The following is an 18326-nucleotide window of genomic DNA, read 5'->3' as shown; positions in this document are numbered from 1 at the left end:
GACACAACACACACACACACACACACACACACACACACACACACCTCTGTGACAGCTATAGCTTAACAGTCTCAGTAGAGGTAGGTGGTGTTATTTCTCCTACCAGATATTTCCAAGTGACGTCAGCAGCAGATGAAGATACGTCAGCTCCACCTGAACTCTTCTCCATACATATATATATAGATATATATAGATATATTCTCACTGTTCACCACACAGACTCACTGTTATTTATTCAACCCAGAAGGCCACAGTCATCGCAAAGTAATTTATGATGAATTCAATAAAAACTGGAAACAAAGAAGTTGGGTACTCTAGGAGGTAAATTCAAGCTTACAAATGAGCTTGACTCTTACAACACTGACAACTGCTTGGCTGTTACATGATATATGATTCAATACTATATCTCTATTTGTATGAAAATTGATATTAAAAATATGCCATTATGAGTAAATAAGAAACTGACAGTATTTTGATGACCTTAACCCGAATAAGGTCGTACTCCAAAGAAGCAATAGCTCGACAACATTAAGTGACATGAGTCATCATCTGTCCTATATAAACAGAAATATGAATAGAATATTGAATTAACAACTCATGTAAACAACATAATAAAGGTAATGTTTTGTTGTTTCTTTCAGAATAACGTTGAGTCCTAAAGGTGTCCAAGTAAATGTAGTGAGTGCTTTCGTGCTGGCTGGTTAGTTAGTTGGTTGGAGGTTTTTGCCAGTAGGCTTCTCAAACATCTTCCTCTGGCTAAGATTACTCAGATTTTTGTTTTCTGTATTTTTGCTGTTTTGGGAAAATATGATCTATTATCAATTGTGGTGAGACCCTATCTTTCATGTCAAAGCTTTATATGGCATTTGTTGTGAGCATTCATGGTTGACTTCGTGACACCCCTGACATTTCCAGTAGCCCACCCAAAGGAAATCCATGTAAACACAAAATCAATTGAGCAGATAACTATAAGAGGGAACAAGCACATTCATGAAGAGGAAAAAAATCCTGTTTTGAGCAAGTTATAAATTTGTCTCTTGAGCTTTCCTATTTGCACACACACGGCAAATGCACCTTGTGCACAATATATTTAATGTGCAATGCTCATTACATTTTTAAAATGTTTGCCCATATTTTTAAATTCAATTAGAATATCAAAAGGATTAATATGCTGTTTATTCACTCTTTTATTGTAGGTTGTATTTGAAAGTACAGCCCTCAAGGGACTGCCAGTAAAAATGATCACATACTGCTGATATTGGACATACTGAATTTAAAATGACAAAGCATTCCTTCAGTTATATAACATCCGTATAGCACCCATAGGTCAGTGCAAAGTTCATTAGTATAAAATAAAGGCATGAATGCATACTTAAAGTAGCAGGCTCCTCTGAGGAATATCTGCTGGTTTCAACTAAATGTCAGATTCATAAATATTAAAAATATATACACACATTTTTCAGATTTTTCGGTGTTCTTTATCCTGTTCAAATATATTTAATCAAAAGCTGTTGGAGCTCTCCGAGTGAACTGCTATACCCTTAAGCAATACTGAAATACTAAAGGATTCTATTTGTGGAATAGAATGCTAAAATTAATATCAGTGCCTATTGTCAACATTCTTCACAGTTTACCGACTGTTTCAGCTTTGACCTCCCACACTTGGTAGTGATCAATATACAGAGAATGGTTTCTGGAATCTGCAGCTCAGCTTTAGAGGCAACGGATGTTCCACCAAATGGATCATTCCTGGATCAACATATCCCATGATTCATTGCGCTTCTGTTACAACCTTTTTTTCAAGAGGGGATCAGCAAAAATGCGAGGCAAAAATGTCAGAAGAATTTATTTTCAAATGTTATTACGCAACGGTACAAATGCTTTTTAACGTTTTTTAATCGTTTTTATTTATAGCTCTGTTGCTAGGCGACGACTAAAAAGATCAAACCTTCTTATTTCAGTCCTTGAACCAATGGAGAATGCAGCCGGCGTTGACTGTGTAGACCACGTACTCTGAAGGATGCGGCCCCTGAATTGAGACACAGCTACTGAGTTTTAATGACCAGAATTGCACCAAAGCCCAGCAGAAATATTATTATTACTTTGTCATTTAGATATTTAAATCTTTATTGCTTAAATGTAATCATTTTATGCATCCAATTCAGATGTTTAACTCATGCAGTTCTGAGTTATCAACATTTACTTGCAATCATAGAGAAGTGATGTGAGAAATATGTGCATCCAATTGTTGAGATGTGTTTTTGTGCAATGCTGAATATGGAGATGCAGCATGTAAGTGTTGTTCACACACTTGTTTTCTGAACCTGGTTTTGACTGTCAAAGACGGCAGCTCTGGTTTTTCCACTCATTCTCTCAGCCTCTCGGAGCTGTGAAAGAAAAGTGCAATCTGTTTCAGTGATTACCGACTGACTCACAACAAACTGCCAGAGCTGAAGTGCTGGAGGTGTCTTACCTCATTTCACAGGAGCCTTTATTTTCCAAAATGTCTTGTGGCATCTTTATACAACTAAAAAGAAACACTTTTGGAGTTGGCCCAAGTCTGTTCTGTGACAGGACTTTTTACTTATTATGGAACACAAAGGTAACACTGTTCAAGTAAAATAATCACCCACTGTGAAACAACTCAGTGATGTTTACATGAGTTGGAGAAGTGGGTTGTCTACAGCCTGGGAAATGCTTGTCAAACTGCTTGTTATGTCTGATGCAAAGCTGTAGTTTTGTTCTAATGCATTTAAGATACAGAAATGTGAATTTATATAAAAATTCATTATCTGGATTTTTTGCCAGGCTCCTGTTCAAACATTTGATGCTAACATCTTACAACAGTGGGAATTACCGTTAAGAATGAATACAGACAATCAGGAACTAGTTCCCACACGGCCGGTACTTCCTGGACCGAATCACAGCACAGATTTTGGAGCCTTATTTTTGTGCCTAAGCTCTGTACTGAGATAGTTTCTCTTCTTACAGACAAAATAAACATCACCACACATGCTTAGTTAATATTACACATACTCTCGTAGCAACACACCCCACATGGCTCTGGAAGCAAGTTACTAAGAAATGTCTAACGCTAAATGGTGTGGTTATATTTCACGTGAGAGGATTCCGACAGCGGGGCCTGGAGCAAATGTGCGAGCGATAGCGGGGAGCTGAGCACAACAGCTTGTAGAGTAGGTGGGGGTGTGCACCTTGTTGTTCGCAATCCACTTATAGACCGAGACAAGTGCAAGAAGGAAGGAAGGGAGGAACACAACAAGCAAAAGCACCCGGTGACACACAGGACCCATGTGAAAGCCGGCAGTTTGGACGTCCATGGCTCCGACAGTGAGGAGACGATGAATCTAATTCACCTTACAATAAGCTGTTCTTATCGTCCGACTGTTTGTGCCTTTTTTGAAGAAAAAATTATCAGTTAAGCCGCCAGTAGGCTTCTGTTTTCAGAGTATCAATTTAGCACCGGTATCAGAAAAAGCCCAAACGATACAGCTATTGAAAAAAGTAAGCTTTCTTAACCACTGAAAGTTGTAATAATGTAGTAATGACTAGGTTTGATTTCTTCCACCCAAAGTGTAGACGTTATAATTCAGTGAAACAGCTGTTCTTTGTGCTGCATGTCTTCAGAGTAAGTCTCTGGTCTGCGCAGGAAAAGTCACTCATCATGCTTGGGAACCAGATATTTCATTATTTAAATTAGGTGGATGTGAGGTTTGAAAATTTGTCATTTACATTTTCATTTGCATTTCACAGTGGATCTGCAACAGTGTGACTTTTGTTAGGCTGCAGTGACTCTGCCAGTTGCAAAAGAAGTCTGTCACATCGTTGGTTCAGTTTAAGAGAAGTGTTGACCTGTTTTTCTTGTTTTATTTCTGCTCTCATTTATTATATTTACCTCATATTGACATGTTTATTTAAACTTCATTGCAGCAGTTAAGAGATCAAACTCAGACATGGAGGGATCTGGGAAGTTAAAAGTTCAGTTGAGGACATTTAAGTGGGGCAGAAGCTGTCACTCAAACTTCGAGTGGAGTGATGTCACAGCTGAGACCAGGTCTGTTTGTTCACATAGAAATAAAAGTAATAACTCTAACATGATAGTATTAAGTAGCCTACATTTGAGCTGATTCTTCCTTGTGATTTTAGCACAAAACTTAGACCCAGCTAATTAATAAAATACAACCTGCAGCAGGTTTGGCAAATTCTAAAGCTGTAGTAATGAATAATGTATTCCTAATCAAATCACAATTTTTCAGTTGAAAGGGGTCACTTGTGTAAAAAGGTCAGGTAGATTAACCCTTAAGAATGTATCATTCCTCTGAGTCTGCAGGATGTGTGAGCTGCCAGATTTATGCTAATCCATTGACTTTAACTCATTAATGTAAAATGTACTGTATATGTCAGTGCCATATGTCTATCTGCTTGGTTTTTTTTTATTCAATCCTCTGCCCCTAGTGGCCAGAAACAAATGCAGTTACATCACAAGTGCAGTGCAGTCAATGTTTTTCAGAAAATGGAACAGAATTAGCCTCATAACTGTCCACAAGTGTGGTTAATATAAAAGCTTGAATTATTGACTTAGCTTAACTGTACTTGCACGTCAGCCATTTGAAAGGTCTGTTAAGCAAGTGAACAAAATAAAAGCATTGTAATTTGGCTTGGTATACACACAGCATTGCAGCAAAAATATTTTTCAAAGTGTGAAAGCGATAAGAATAACAATTTTTGAGACATTCATTTCTTCAGACAGAAAGATGTCTGTGAATTAGTTGGTAGATGGATTTAGAGATTGAGGAGAATTAGGTTCTTTGTAACAAGATGTCATCCCCTCAGTGCAATTAAAAATGAAAAAAAGATCCAAAGCACAAGCACTGTGGCGTCCTGCTCTGGTTGAGCTTGCTGACATCTTGCACACATAAATGGAACAACAATATACAAGCTACTGGGTTATACTGTGATATCAGAAGGTTCATATTAGTGCAATTATTTTTTTCCGTTTCATTTGTAATATTGTTTTAGTTTTTGTACGGGGACTCTTGGGCCCAGTCTGACTGCTGTCCACAAATGCCCCTTTATCCCAATGAACAGAATTTTTTGAAAGTTGGAAAATATCACATTTGTCAAAAGACTAGTTTAGCATTTGTGGAAGTGACACAAGAGATTCTGAAATGCCATGAGGTCTTATAAAGGTTGGGGATCTTGTGCTGCATATAGACTCTATCATGATGATGCTGTCCAACCTTTTCATGTTACTAAAATAAGTCATTGCAGAAAAATTGGAGTGATTTGGCTGAATGCCTGTCTGTTTTATTATCATGCAAATGGTGATAATAAGTGGAAAAAGCGAGCCCTTGAGATTAAAACAAAGACTATTATTGTGAGAGACGGCTACAAACGAAATCGGCGGATCTGCAGTTTTGAGTAGGTGACAGAGAAGAGGTTAGGAAAGCAGAAGGGGGAAAACCAGCCATATAGTCAAGCTGTTGAACCGTCTCCATCAGGTTAAGTGCTTAAACCCCTGACAGTCTGATTGCAAATGAGGTCTGTGAGCTCCCATGAGCTATGGTGTGAAAAGCTGTCTCTCTGCACACGACAGACCGGCCCTCAGTGCTGCCTGGTGATCACAAGGTCAACAGATGTTGAGCTTTGAGCAACAGCTCCCCCTTCAGAGCCTGGTCAGCTCTAATATTTGTGTCAAAAGAATGTAATAGGAAGTACGGCCAATTAGTGTTGCATCTATTGAACCACACAGTCCAGATGTGCCCTGAGGGGGAATTTGCACCGTCTCCATTTTCATTTCTTCCTGAAACGGGGCCAAGCGTGAAGACATACATCTTTATGCTGGCCTCACTGGGTTAGACAGTTGGGGGGCTGAGTATGCTTTTTAAAGATATTTAAAATTCCAATAATTTGAGAGAAATGTTGCATTTTTATAGAGAAAATGTGAAGTTTCTTCTCTAAAAACTCAGAAATACATGTTATGTAATATTTCTGATGCATAAGTTAATGTGAATGTGCTTGTAGCTTGTTTTTTTATTGAAGCTTTTACAGAGTGGTCTGACATTCAGTTTTTATGAAGTTTTTTTAATTTATGAATAAGCATGTCACTTTTGATGTTCTTTAATACCTGTCATACATGTTTTCACTTTCACATGTAAACTTCATAGAGTGTATGATAAAACATTACAGTGTAGCGGAGTTAAAACAGTTTCATGTTAAATTAATAAATGTAGAAGAATTCAAGGTTATGTGTTTTATATACTTCAGACAATAAACATGAAAAATACACTATGATTAACATTTAATATCCATTAAGACTCTCGTTGTTTTCATCCTTAATGAACCAAGAAAGACCCACAAGGATTTCATATCCCCAGTGCTGTAAATATCAAACCGCCGCTTCAGTTCCTAGTATCAGAGCAGTTCAGAGACATGAGCTGCTCCTCTTGAGATACTTGTTATGCTTAGTTTGCCAGCTCTGCCTCCCCTAATACGTCCTCTGATTCAGCCTGTCTCACTTTGTCCCCCCTCTCTCTTGCGGTGAACATTTTGTGTCTGTCTGATCACGTCTCGAACATAATTCTCTGAAAAAGCTCAAAGAGTTGGTTCTTTTTGCTCTTCATACACGATTGAAACTTGTACACCTTAAACCCGAACGTCAGAATCTCTGTCAAAATGTCCTGATGGGGGATTGGTATTTATCCATTCCCTACACAAATGACTTCCTCTGCTATTTCCATAGACGCCTTATCCAATGAAAGATGAATCCTCTTGCGTGAATAATTAGCTGCTGATGCTCCACCTGCAGAGGCCTCCTTGCATCAGGCTGGAGGGCATAACAAGTAAAAGGACACAGGAGGAGTGGAGGTCGAGGTGAAGGTGTGTGTGTATGTGTGTGTATGCATGCATTGGCATGACTGTGACAGAGCAGCAGGAAGTGGGAAAACATGTATGTTACTTCTTTAATTTAGGACATCACTAGACTACTGCACATATTTTTTCGAGCAGATATATTCCTCTCCATTTTAAATCAAATATCTGTCCACACAACATCCAGGCGAGACACAAAAACAATTAGAAATGCTCAAACAGCATCAACAATCCGCAGAGAAGAACGCTGTGGTCCAAGTGTGGATGAATGCTCCAATACAGCTTAAAGTCCTGCAAGCAAAATGGACAGAAGTAGTATCCACAGTGTGCACTCTTCATAATGAATTCACAACTATTGACACATGCACTTATTGAGAATAATGTGGAACACAAAAGCTGGTATTTCACAACTCTGCTAACCTCTTTATTAGAAATTGACCCATTGATTCCTCTCAGTCCATAGTTTGTTTGGCCGCACTGTAAATAGATTCTCCACTTGCTGTTGTTCTCTGACATTTCAAACAGAGAAGCCGTTTAGTCAATACACACAACATTTTAAAAAAAAACTCTGAATCTCTAATACAAACAAGAATGGCACTCAGTAGAGAGTAAACCTCTGCCAATGCCCAACAGTCTGCTTATGAAACCACATTTAAATTCACTAGATCTATAGTTTTATTTGAATTTAAAATTACACACACTCGTAGATATCAGTCCCCTTAATATGCTGGATCCATGAATTATCCTCTGAGAAATCAATGAAAATATTGAAAATTGATAAATCCTGCAACGTGAACGACGGGGGACAAAAACGACCCCTCATCCAGATCGGCATTAAAACATTCCTCGTTGCATAATGCTCAACCCCTTCACAAAATTTTACAGAAATTCGCTCAGTAGTGTTTGGGTTATCCTCCTAACTAATAAATAAAGCAGATGAAAACATAACCTCGGAGGTAATAACGACATTATAATAATGTAACTTATTACAAACAAAACTTTTCTCGTTATATAGATGTACTATTTAGCTTGTTAAGCTGTAACGTCATTTCTTTTTAATCAGCTGGCCACAGATGGCTCCACAAGATGTCTTTTTACCCATGCTTTTTACCGGTCCTGTGATTAAACTGTTGCTATAAAAATAAAATGTTTTGATAATAAATATTTTCACGTTGTATTGTTAGTTATTTCACACAACTTATAACATATATGTGTATATATAATCATATTATATGTAACATATTTTATATAACATATCATCTATTATAACATGTAACACTTCACATAGTAAAGCAAAATAAATAACAATAACAATATGCTTCAGTTATAAAAATGCATCACATTCAATCATACGTTTTGCATGTTAAATCTTGATGTGTACATTAACGATTATTTGTCAAATGTATAAGTTTAATATTTATCTGTAATAGAGATCATGTTGAAATGGATATAAATGAGGAAGTTTAACTGTCCCAAAATTGTACTTTAGTACAGTTTAAAAAAAAAACGAATCTACCTAGCCTTTGCCCAGATACTATTTACGTGATGCAAGCCCAAACTGGACAGTACCGTGGTATGTGTCATCTAATGGATTGTTTTCCCACACTGTGCCCTCATGGTAGAGTCAGTTACTAGCTGCTGACTGGTTCACCTTATATGTGGAGACACTTGTGAGTTGTTAGTCTGCTGCTAATGTTGCAGGTGAAAGCTCTGTGGCACAGTGATGCTGAACCTGTCACAGAACGAGCACACAGCCCCGGCTGGGGAGAGCCTTCGATGATCTGAAACGGGGCCATCGTGTGGCCTCCTGTGAGGTTCCCACACCAGTGTCCCACTCACAGATATTTGATGAGATGGTTTAGAAAGTGCATTGATTTGTTTTGTATTGTTTTGTTTGTGTGTGTGTGTGAAAGAGGTTAGGTGTGTTTGACCTGGGAAAACGAAATGCTGCAGAGTTTCAGTTTGTATGACAACTATGCTCTGTGTTGATTCACGCATTATAGATATCCTGCAGGGTTTTTTTAGATTATTAAACAAATTCCCATCAAAATGTATTGTTAACAAATCCTTACCATAGAGTCTTTCAAGGGTTTCAGCATTGCAATGAGTGCAACGAGTGCATTTTAACGATGGCGTATAGGGGCCATTAAACAAAGCCTTAGTCTTCTCGTATATTGGGGTTGCGATGATGTGAAGATGATGAAGGAATCTCCGATGACACCGTCTTAATTGTATAAAATGTTTATTACAAAAAAGTTCAACATCAATACAAGCACTGCAATCTGCATATGGAGAGATTCGGAGCCAATGTGAATCTCTTCTGAGGGGCAACTTCAACTCCTCGTTTATATAGGAGGGTTGTTTATGTTATTTTAAAGTAAACACATCTGGTTTCTTATCCAGCTCTTCTCGGTTATCCAGTGACAGGAAGAGAGACAACACTAGCTCAAATTTAGTGTTCCCCTTTGAACTGTGACCTAACACCCTACCATTTGTTCAGGCTTTCTCCAAATTCCTCAGGACCTGTGGACATCAAACCTACAGATACATTTCTTTTATGGGGAGGACTACACATGGTATTTCAGACACCACAGTTCCTATAAACCAAGGGAAAGACTGAAGTCTAGTTCCTCTTCTTTTACTAATGACCTGTTTTTCTCGCCACCTTACCATCCAGCTCACTCTCTGCCATCTGTCTGTCTGACTGACAAATGACTAACTGAGGTTGAATCATCTGCCAGTTTTTAAGGAAACTCTTACAGAGGAAAAGGAAAGCCCGAGACAGTTCTGATGTTGGCAAGTTCTTACATCAGAAGGCCTTTCAACAATGATATGTAGTGAGCCAGTGGGGAAAAGTCTCCAGCTGGGGGGTCTGGGGATGAGCCTCAAATAGTCCCAGCCCTATCTAACCTCTGGGCTTGGCCACAGAAAGTCCACTTATATGCCCAAAAGAGCTGACCTATGAACAGCTCAACTGTGGTGTTATCCAGAGATTCATGGCAACATCTTTACTTAGATACAGACACATTACTTTAACCATTGAGCTGAACAGGGGCTTTCTTTCAATACTTTATGGACCTTTTATTTTTTTAATTGCACTCATGTAGACAGTAGCGAGCATAGGTGATGTTAACTCAAGTTATCTTCACGTTCCCTGGTTCATTACCTCTAAATTAACCTCTCTGATGTGAAAGCCTACACAAGGCCCAAGTGGGTTTCAGGATGAACTAGTCTGAACAAGGTCTTTGTTACATTGTTTACATGTGATACGATTAGTTTTGATTTCACATTGCAATTTAGGGAATACACGTAAGACTTTTTTTTGACATATGTACGTCCTGTTCTTATCACCTACATGGGCTGTGTCTACCCATACTTGAAATTGATTGGTTTGTAGATGGGCGTGCGTCTGACGCCTCTTCTCCTCTGCAGCTTTTCTTTTACAGATGTGTGATGTTGCCTTGCAGAATTTGCTGTTATTTAATTTAATCCATTCTTCCCTAAACCAGTGAATGTTCCCATTGTCGCCATAGGCTGCAACAGAAACCAAAAGCCTGATCAATCAACCACTCATGAGATTGTCACCGATTATTCTCCAAACACACCTTTGCCCATTGTAGCCATTTCCTAATTACAGTAGAAGGAACTGCAGCTGCTTGATGCTGATTGTTGTTTTTAACAAGCTTTGTAATTGGCATAATTTGGCCTTTTCTAATGATAATTGCCATTTTCTTTTTCAGTCTAGAATTGTTCCAAAAAAAGGTAATACACTAATCTTGCTTAAAATGAAAAATATGTTTTACCTTTAACTTCAGGCTTTTTGGAGATCAGCTCATCTTTTACTACAGGTGTGCATGTGCCCAAACACTTTCATGTCATATATTATTTTATCAGTGGTCAATTAACTGAACAGTTTTATTTGAGATGTGAAAGAATTATTTTTCCCAGAATACCTGTTGTCAATGTCATACACTGGTTCAGGCACCTGCAGGTGTGTAAGAGGTAAAACTATATGTTATAAACTTCACATGTAGGAGCACAGGTAAGAAATAATTCCTGAAGAAATTTGATATTAAAATGATCAAGCATTGTTTTTTATGTCTAAGGGATTTTATATGAAGCCTAGTCCAGCGCAAAGAGTTTTATTGTGAAAGTCATGTGACTAGTTGTGTTTAGATAATTGTCACTGCCCCCATAGAACTAGCTAGAGCATGAAATTAAATCACATAAAGACTTAAACGCCAGTAAAAGTCCCCAAACGTTTCAGCCTTTGACAGCAGCAAGCTAGGCTCAGGAAACGTAACAAAACAGCTGCAGCAGCACAGGTGCTGAAACCATTGACAAATCATTTTTCCAAGAACATACCTCAACCACCCAAACTGGAGGACAAGGAGGCCATAACCCATTGTGAATGACTGTGTATGTATATGTATCACAGCTGACAAGTTGGGTTTCGGGATAAGGTGAACGAGACCGGGTGGGTCCGACTTTGACTTTGAGATAATTTTGCGTTACACTTTGCAGGTACAGACAGGTACGCATCATGTGCGGATTTGCAAAAATGTACCTGTGTGGGACTCTCCCTGCTGTAGCTGTGCATTTAACCATGAGGGTACAACCCCACAACAGCAAGAATCATGTAAGTACATAAGCTTCAAACAAGCTAAACTACAAAGTGCTACATGTAGCAATGCAACTAAGCTTAATTATTTAAACATTTTTTTTGCTATTAACACAGTTGACGATGGTTATTATACATCCTCTTCTTCGCAAAGTGTAGTCAGATGTCCTGTGAGTACACAAAGGTTTTAGACCATATACCAGGACACAGAATGCACATTCACACATATTAGAAGTGAGTTAAAGAAAATGGTAAATATAAATTGTCTGTATTTATATAGCGCTTTTCTAGTCTTGATGACCACTCATAGCACTTTCTGTATTATTCTAAAAGTACATCCGCTGGACTTCAGGCATTACGTCTGGGAAGAACTCTCTCAGTGGCTGCCATTTATTTGTGTGTGTCTGAGCCACATAAGACAGCAGAGACATAACTAATACTTGCATGATTGCTATTTTATCTCTTTCTGCAAATTAGATCTGCTTTTGAAGGATGCTTGAATAGGTCCAGTCAATACAGTGATACTTGAAGAGAAACTAAGTGGTCAATACCAATTTATAATGATTAGAAAGTAGGACAAGATCTCCACAGTATATTAGAGCCTCTGGATAGGTGTAGTAAACCTGTGTAGTTGATTTTTGCAGAGTGGAACCCCTGATAAATCACATTCCAAATAAAAAGAAAAACACAAAGAAACTATTGTGTGCAATTTCTTTTTGTCTGTAGAAAAATAACGATCTGCCTCTCTCCACCTCCTCTTAAATGTCTTTCAAGTTCTCCTTTAGAGCTCTCAAAGCAAGCAGAAAGGATTAACAGGGGAGTTATTGACTAGTTCTACTTTGAGGCGAAACCATGGAGGCCGTCCATTTGTCTCCAGCTTCGTTTTATCAAGTGCAAAAGTCCAGTAATTACTTTTTCTCCAACCTTAGGGAGATCAGGAAAGTAGGCTTCTGTAATCCTTGCTATTGTGCGATTGAAAGTGGTGTCTGTTATATTCACACCAGCTTACATTAGAATTCACTGCTCATGTTGATGGAGGCCAGCAAGATCAATTCATCCTGAAAGCCTCAGTATGGAGAAAGTCTGTTTCTGTATTGGTGATGTTTAGAGGCTACATTTACTCAACTGGCAGTATGTCAATTCCCAAGAGTCTAACATCTGCTCATGTCAGTAGTGCTATTGAGCTGGTGTACAAGTACAACTCCATCATTACTGTGCATGTGCTATAGCTTTTGTCTTTATGAAATCACACCTCTTTGTATTAACTGGTCATTGCTGGCTCGAAATGTGCTTCAGTGGACCGTTCACATCTGTGCTGTATTTTATTTTGAGGCGAGAAGGACAGCACGATGATGAGGGGGCAATGGCTGTTTGACATGTTCTATAACAATGTAATCAATGGCGTTAATGGAATCTGACTTCAATAAAGAGCTGATGTTTGTCAGCCATTGCCACTAATTTGCACGGAGTAGGCAGAGGCATCGAAAACCATCAGAAAGAGCCATCTGGTAGTGGAATGGCCGCTGCCTGGATATGCCATTAGCAATGAGTACTGTATCTAAGCCAATCAATATGAGGAGCCAATCACATGAGGAGCCCACTGAATGGTGGCAGATCCCAGAAACTTACTTCTCATCTCATTCTTTCTCCATCTCTGCCTGTGTCATGTCATTGGACCTGACTTTACCCAGCCTAATTCAACTGCATTTTTTAATATTTTTTCAACCGCCATATAAAGATCTGCCCTGTAATTGCATGTCCCATGCCCTTTTATTGGAGAAGAATCTCTAATCCTGTTGTTTTCTTCTTGCCCGGACATAAATATTAGTTTTTTGAGTTGCTGACTGTGATGAAACACATTAATGCTGAATTTAATACAATATTTTTTTATTTATACAGCATAAAAAATCTACATTTATCTGTGGAACTTGGCTCCTGACCTCAGCTAGTTTTTCAAACAATCTTCAGCCTTTCTTAGCCAAGACTGTAGCGTCAACTGTTTGGGACCTTTCTATGTCATGACATTTACAAATATAAATAGGTCACCAAAGGTTGTTGGTCACTATCAACAGCTCATGAGTGGGAGTCTTGAAAGCCTCACTTTTTTTCAAATCAAATCAAATTGCACCAGCATGACAACAAACAACTTTTAACTGTCCCTCATAACTGTCCCCTTTCTTCAACACTTGTGTTACACTCCCGTCTAGGGTAGGAGCGCAGCATTAAAGAGTAAAAACTTGTTCCCTCTTCGGTCCCCAAACCAGAATCAAAAATACAAATATTTCAATGTCGAGTGAATTTATTATTTACACAAAAACAGTGAAACGTGATACAGAATTGAATGATGAGTACTCAAGATAACCCAAAAGAAACTACCTCCTCAAAGTAACCTGCTGGATAAACCCATTGAAATTAACAGACAAATCAAAGGACATCAACTAAACTAAATCTCCTTAAAAATAAAATAAACAGGAGAAAAATCACAAAAAAACACAGGCAACTCACCCCTACTACCTAAGTGCTATCTTCAAACAGTGAGTGACTAAATACAATAAGTACAAATACGTACTACTTTAATCAGAGTGACACAAGAAAGAAAGCACACAAATCAAATCAACCACGGGTTTGGGCATCGAGGACAGAACCGAATCACTGTTGTCAAGTCGCTGTCCTGTGGATGTCTGGAAAACCTGGGCGCTTTAACTTGCGGCCTGTTGCGGAGGAACCAATCAGCAGCTCCCAGCTCCCAGTGAATCATCTCCATCCATCCAATCAGGATGAGACCTGCAGGTGTCACTGCACAGATCCTCTCCTGAAAAGAGCACACACTCACACCAAAGTACAGACACACACAAATCTTAGAAAAAAAACAGGCCTGGGCCATAACACTTGACACTTGTTGTTTTGCACCCTGGTCTCCTGCACCAGTGAAAAGCACAACAGCTGTAGCCTTGCAGTGTAGAGTGCCACTTACCAAGTGAGGTCAAAAATGTACTTGACAATGTCAATATGAGTCGTTTTGCAGGCTAAGTAATGTTGTTCTTACTTTTTTGTACCACTGCAGGCAAAATGCAGTCTGTCCTCAGCTTGTACGTTAGTGTCTCTGAGCCCCTGCTGGCTCAGCTGCCAATACAACACATTCACTGGAAAGCTCACTCAAAAGCTTTGAGGCAAAAGGAACATTTTGACCTTTTTTATAAGAATACAAGTAAATATAGGATTTTTGGATCCAAAAGGGAATGACGAATGTTTCTCGCTCATAAAAAAAATCTTTGTGTAATAGTTAATATAGGTTTCAGTAGATGGGGTTGTCAGTAGCAACCTGTTCTGTCTGTATTCTCTTGCTCACTTTTAATTAAAAATCCTTCTTGAATAATACTTCTTTTTCCTTTTTGCTTGTTTTCTTTTTTTAAATTTGTTTAGAGAAAACATTGAAACACAAACAAACGCACATACACAAAATATTCAAAAAGAGTAAACAAATTATAATAATATTAACAATAATGAGTCACCCACCCCATTCCAGAGGTCCAATACATCACCACTAAAGGTCCTTTAGATTCTTTGAGAGTGAGTAAGAAGTATCTATAACTTCTTATTATTACAACTTCTAATTCCTTAGGGTGACTAAACACAAACAATGAGTATTTCCCTGCTGCTGCCCCTTCCGTCTCCTTCCTCCACTCCTTCAGATGTGTCCCTGAGACCGTTCCATTTCCTCCAACAGACACACAAATACAAACAAACACACACACAAACAAACACGTGTCGATATGAAAAACTGGTTTTATCATACATCGTGAGTCCTCATACATAATCAACAATCTCCTTCCCTTTCCTATACATTATTAGGATTTTTTATTTCGACATCACGTTGTTATTTCAGTGAAGTGGATGATGCATATGTTGCATCTGTTAACATCTTTGCATTGACTTTGTATGTAATCTCATCATGAGAAACATTAGCTTCATGTTTGGTGTGAGCACACCATTAGTGTACAGTGTCCAGGTACGTCAGCATCCAAGCACAAAAAGAGATGGAGGCTCCAATGCATGGTGAACAAAGCTGCTGTAAGTCCAGCCAATAAGGATAGTTTTTAGTTTATTTCATTTTCATTCTCTCTCCTGGAGTAATACTTTAATTAGATGTGGTTGTTTTTGTTTTGTTTTCTCATACAGTTGTAAACTGTAAAAAATTAGAAGAAAGCTCCAATATTTGTGAAGGCTTTTTATGGTTCCTGTTGAACTAATTAAAGGGAAATTTATTGTACTTTTAATGCACTTATTCCAATATAAAAGCATTTTATAGACATATTAAATTGATGTTGTATTTATTTTGTTAAGATTACTCATGGCACAGAGAGGTTTATCCTGTTTATCTAAATAAGAAACACACTGTATGGCTACTGTAAACACTGTAATGAAATTCTACTCTCTCAGTGTGACATGCCAGAACACTGCCGAGGTTCAAACGAGAGAGAAAATAGTGGGAAAAATTAAGGGGCAACATGTGTAAATGCAGAGCATCTACAGTTGAAGCAGAACTGAGCCTGACTGCAGTATTTTCTTTTGGCAGTGTGTGAGGCCTTATTATTGCTACAGAAGCCAGGAATCCTTAATCCACAGGGGTCTCAGTGGGAAGGAAAAGCTTCTTGAACAATCCCCCGTTCTGGGAGCCTGTGGTGAAATCCAGCGATCAGTCAACCCTGAGCCCCTGAGCCTCCTGAGGGCTTGGGACTCAGGCCAGTGTTTTACAATGGCCCCTGCACACTGAGGAGAAAGAGAAGAGGAGACAGGGGGAGACAGAGGACAGAGATGTAGCAACAGAGAGAGACGGAGACATCTGAGGTTTGCTGAGGGAGAAAACATAACCATAACTCTCAAACACATAAAAAATTGGCCCAACATTGGTGTATTCATAGAGCTGAGATACAAGGCTGGCGGGACACAGTGGTGGGTGTTGATTTCACGCCATCTCCTACGCGTACACGTCTCTGCATAATGTATCTGGATCACGCTGATGCATTTGTATCTGGATTGAAAGTCTTTGCACTAGGGACCATTTTTGGGAACAAAAAAGCATTTCAGACTTCACAGTCAATACCATTTCAAGCCATCAGGGTCCAACAGAAGGATGCAGGAGGCCATCTTGTTCATTTTAAGACTGATTTAGAAACCATTCATGCCACACTGTGTATAATCTCGCTATGGTACTTACCAGAACCTTCTCTATCACTCTGGGATATCGTATTGTTGAGATGTGAATGAACTGCCACAAGGCTTTGCACAGCTCATAAAATAAGAAAGGCAGCTTTTGAATAATGGGAAACCTTTTGCAGATTGATTGCTGGCATGGAAATACAATTCACTCTTAAATGTCACAGAAATTATGAGCAGGAGGTAAGATTTTTTTATTATTAGAAAAACTGAATTCTAGGCATGGAACCAGCTGTCCTGTGCAAAGAGTAAGAAATCAACATCAGCTAAACAAATATTTGTTTGGTTTTTGTTTGCAACTTTTCAGAATAGAAGCTCTGCAATTTATCTCAATATTAAGCATTCCTTTATATTGAGATAAATTGCAGAGCTTTTATTCTGAAAAGTTGCAGTGGGTCTGTAGATATAGCCGACATGCAATGGATGTCAACTAAATCATTCAAACAAACATATAAGCCAAAAATAAAGAATGAACAATAATAAAGAAAATTCAGTTTTCATATCATGAAAAAATAAACTATAAAATCTTCACTGCAGATAAACCAGGTAGGATGAACACAAAGTTTTCTAACTTCACTCTGCACCATAGACTGTTATAAAAAGCTCTGCACACAACATCCAGCACACAGACAATTCAAGTGACAGTATATTGTAGAACTGTTTAAGGAGGAGCAATAATTCTGAAGTAGCTCCAGAGCATCAACACAATACAAGAACAGAAAATCCCAGACAGGCACTTCAGAACAGGTACTGCAATAGTATTAGACAGTATCATTTTTACTGGTTCTTTTGGTTGCCATGAAAACCTTTGATCATAACTGAATCTGATTTCAGACAAGCACTGAACATCGCAGTTCCTCTGTATTTTCTCCAGGAGGAGGTGCATGAGTGAACGCAAATGTCCGAGTGAGACACTCCACAGTTTCTTTGGACTTTATCAGCCTGGCCTCCGAGTACAATGTCTGTAGAGATCCAGGAAAAGTCGATGTGAAAACACAGCAGGGGATCCCCGGTGGATTCCATGCGAGCAAGTGGGGGGGGGGGGGTTGATGACGGTTCTAACACGCAACAGATGCAAAAATAAAAAAAAATAAAAGAAATATCTCCAGATGAAAAAGCGGTGACACACACGTAGACGACACAGACGAAGATGACAAGAGAGTGTGTGGTGATAGGGGTTGACGCCGGCGTCGATTTATTGTCATGAAAATCACGTGATTTCAGCAGCGGAATAAATACATCACCTCATGTCTCTGCCTGCTGCACCCGGCTGCTCCACCTCTCACCTGAATAATGAAAAGGATTTGTTGCTGTTGTGAACGAGTCTGTGCAGAGAACCTCCCGCTGTGTTGTGCATGTGTGAAAGGTAAACTCTGGGTAAACTCTGAAGCCAATTCTCTGTATTTTACCTGCTGGTCATGTCTGAAACCATCTTGATTAATGGAGAAGTATTCACATGCTTGATTTCATTTAACAATCATCCTGCACTGCCTTGTTCCCACGGACCCAGAGAACTGACCCTGCATTTCTGACTATGTCTTCTCAGTACACCGGAAATCACTGTTTATTTACCACAGTTTATTGTGAACCAGAAGCCTTT

The sequence above is a fragment of the Paralichthys olivaceus genome, chromosome 7, assembly GCF_024713975.1.
Source record: "Paralichthys olivaceus isolate ysfri-2021 chromosome 7, ASM2471397v2, whole genome shotgun sequence".
In the NCBI taxonomy this organism is placed as follows: domain Eukaryota; kingdom Metazoa; phylum Chordata; class Actinopteri; order Pleuronectiformes; family Paralichthyidae; genus Paralichthys; species Paralichthys olivaceus.
Note: the sequence above shows the minus strand (reverse complement) of the source record.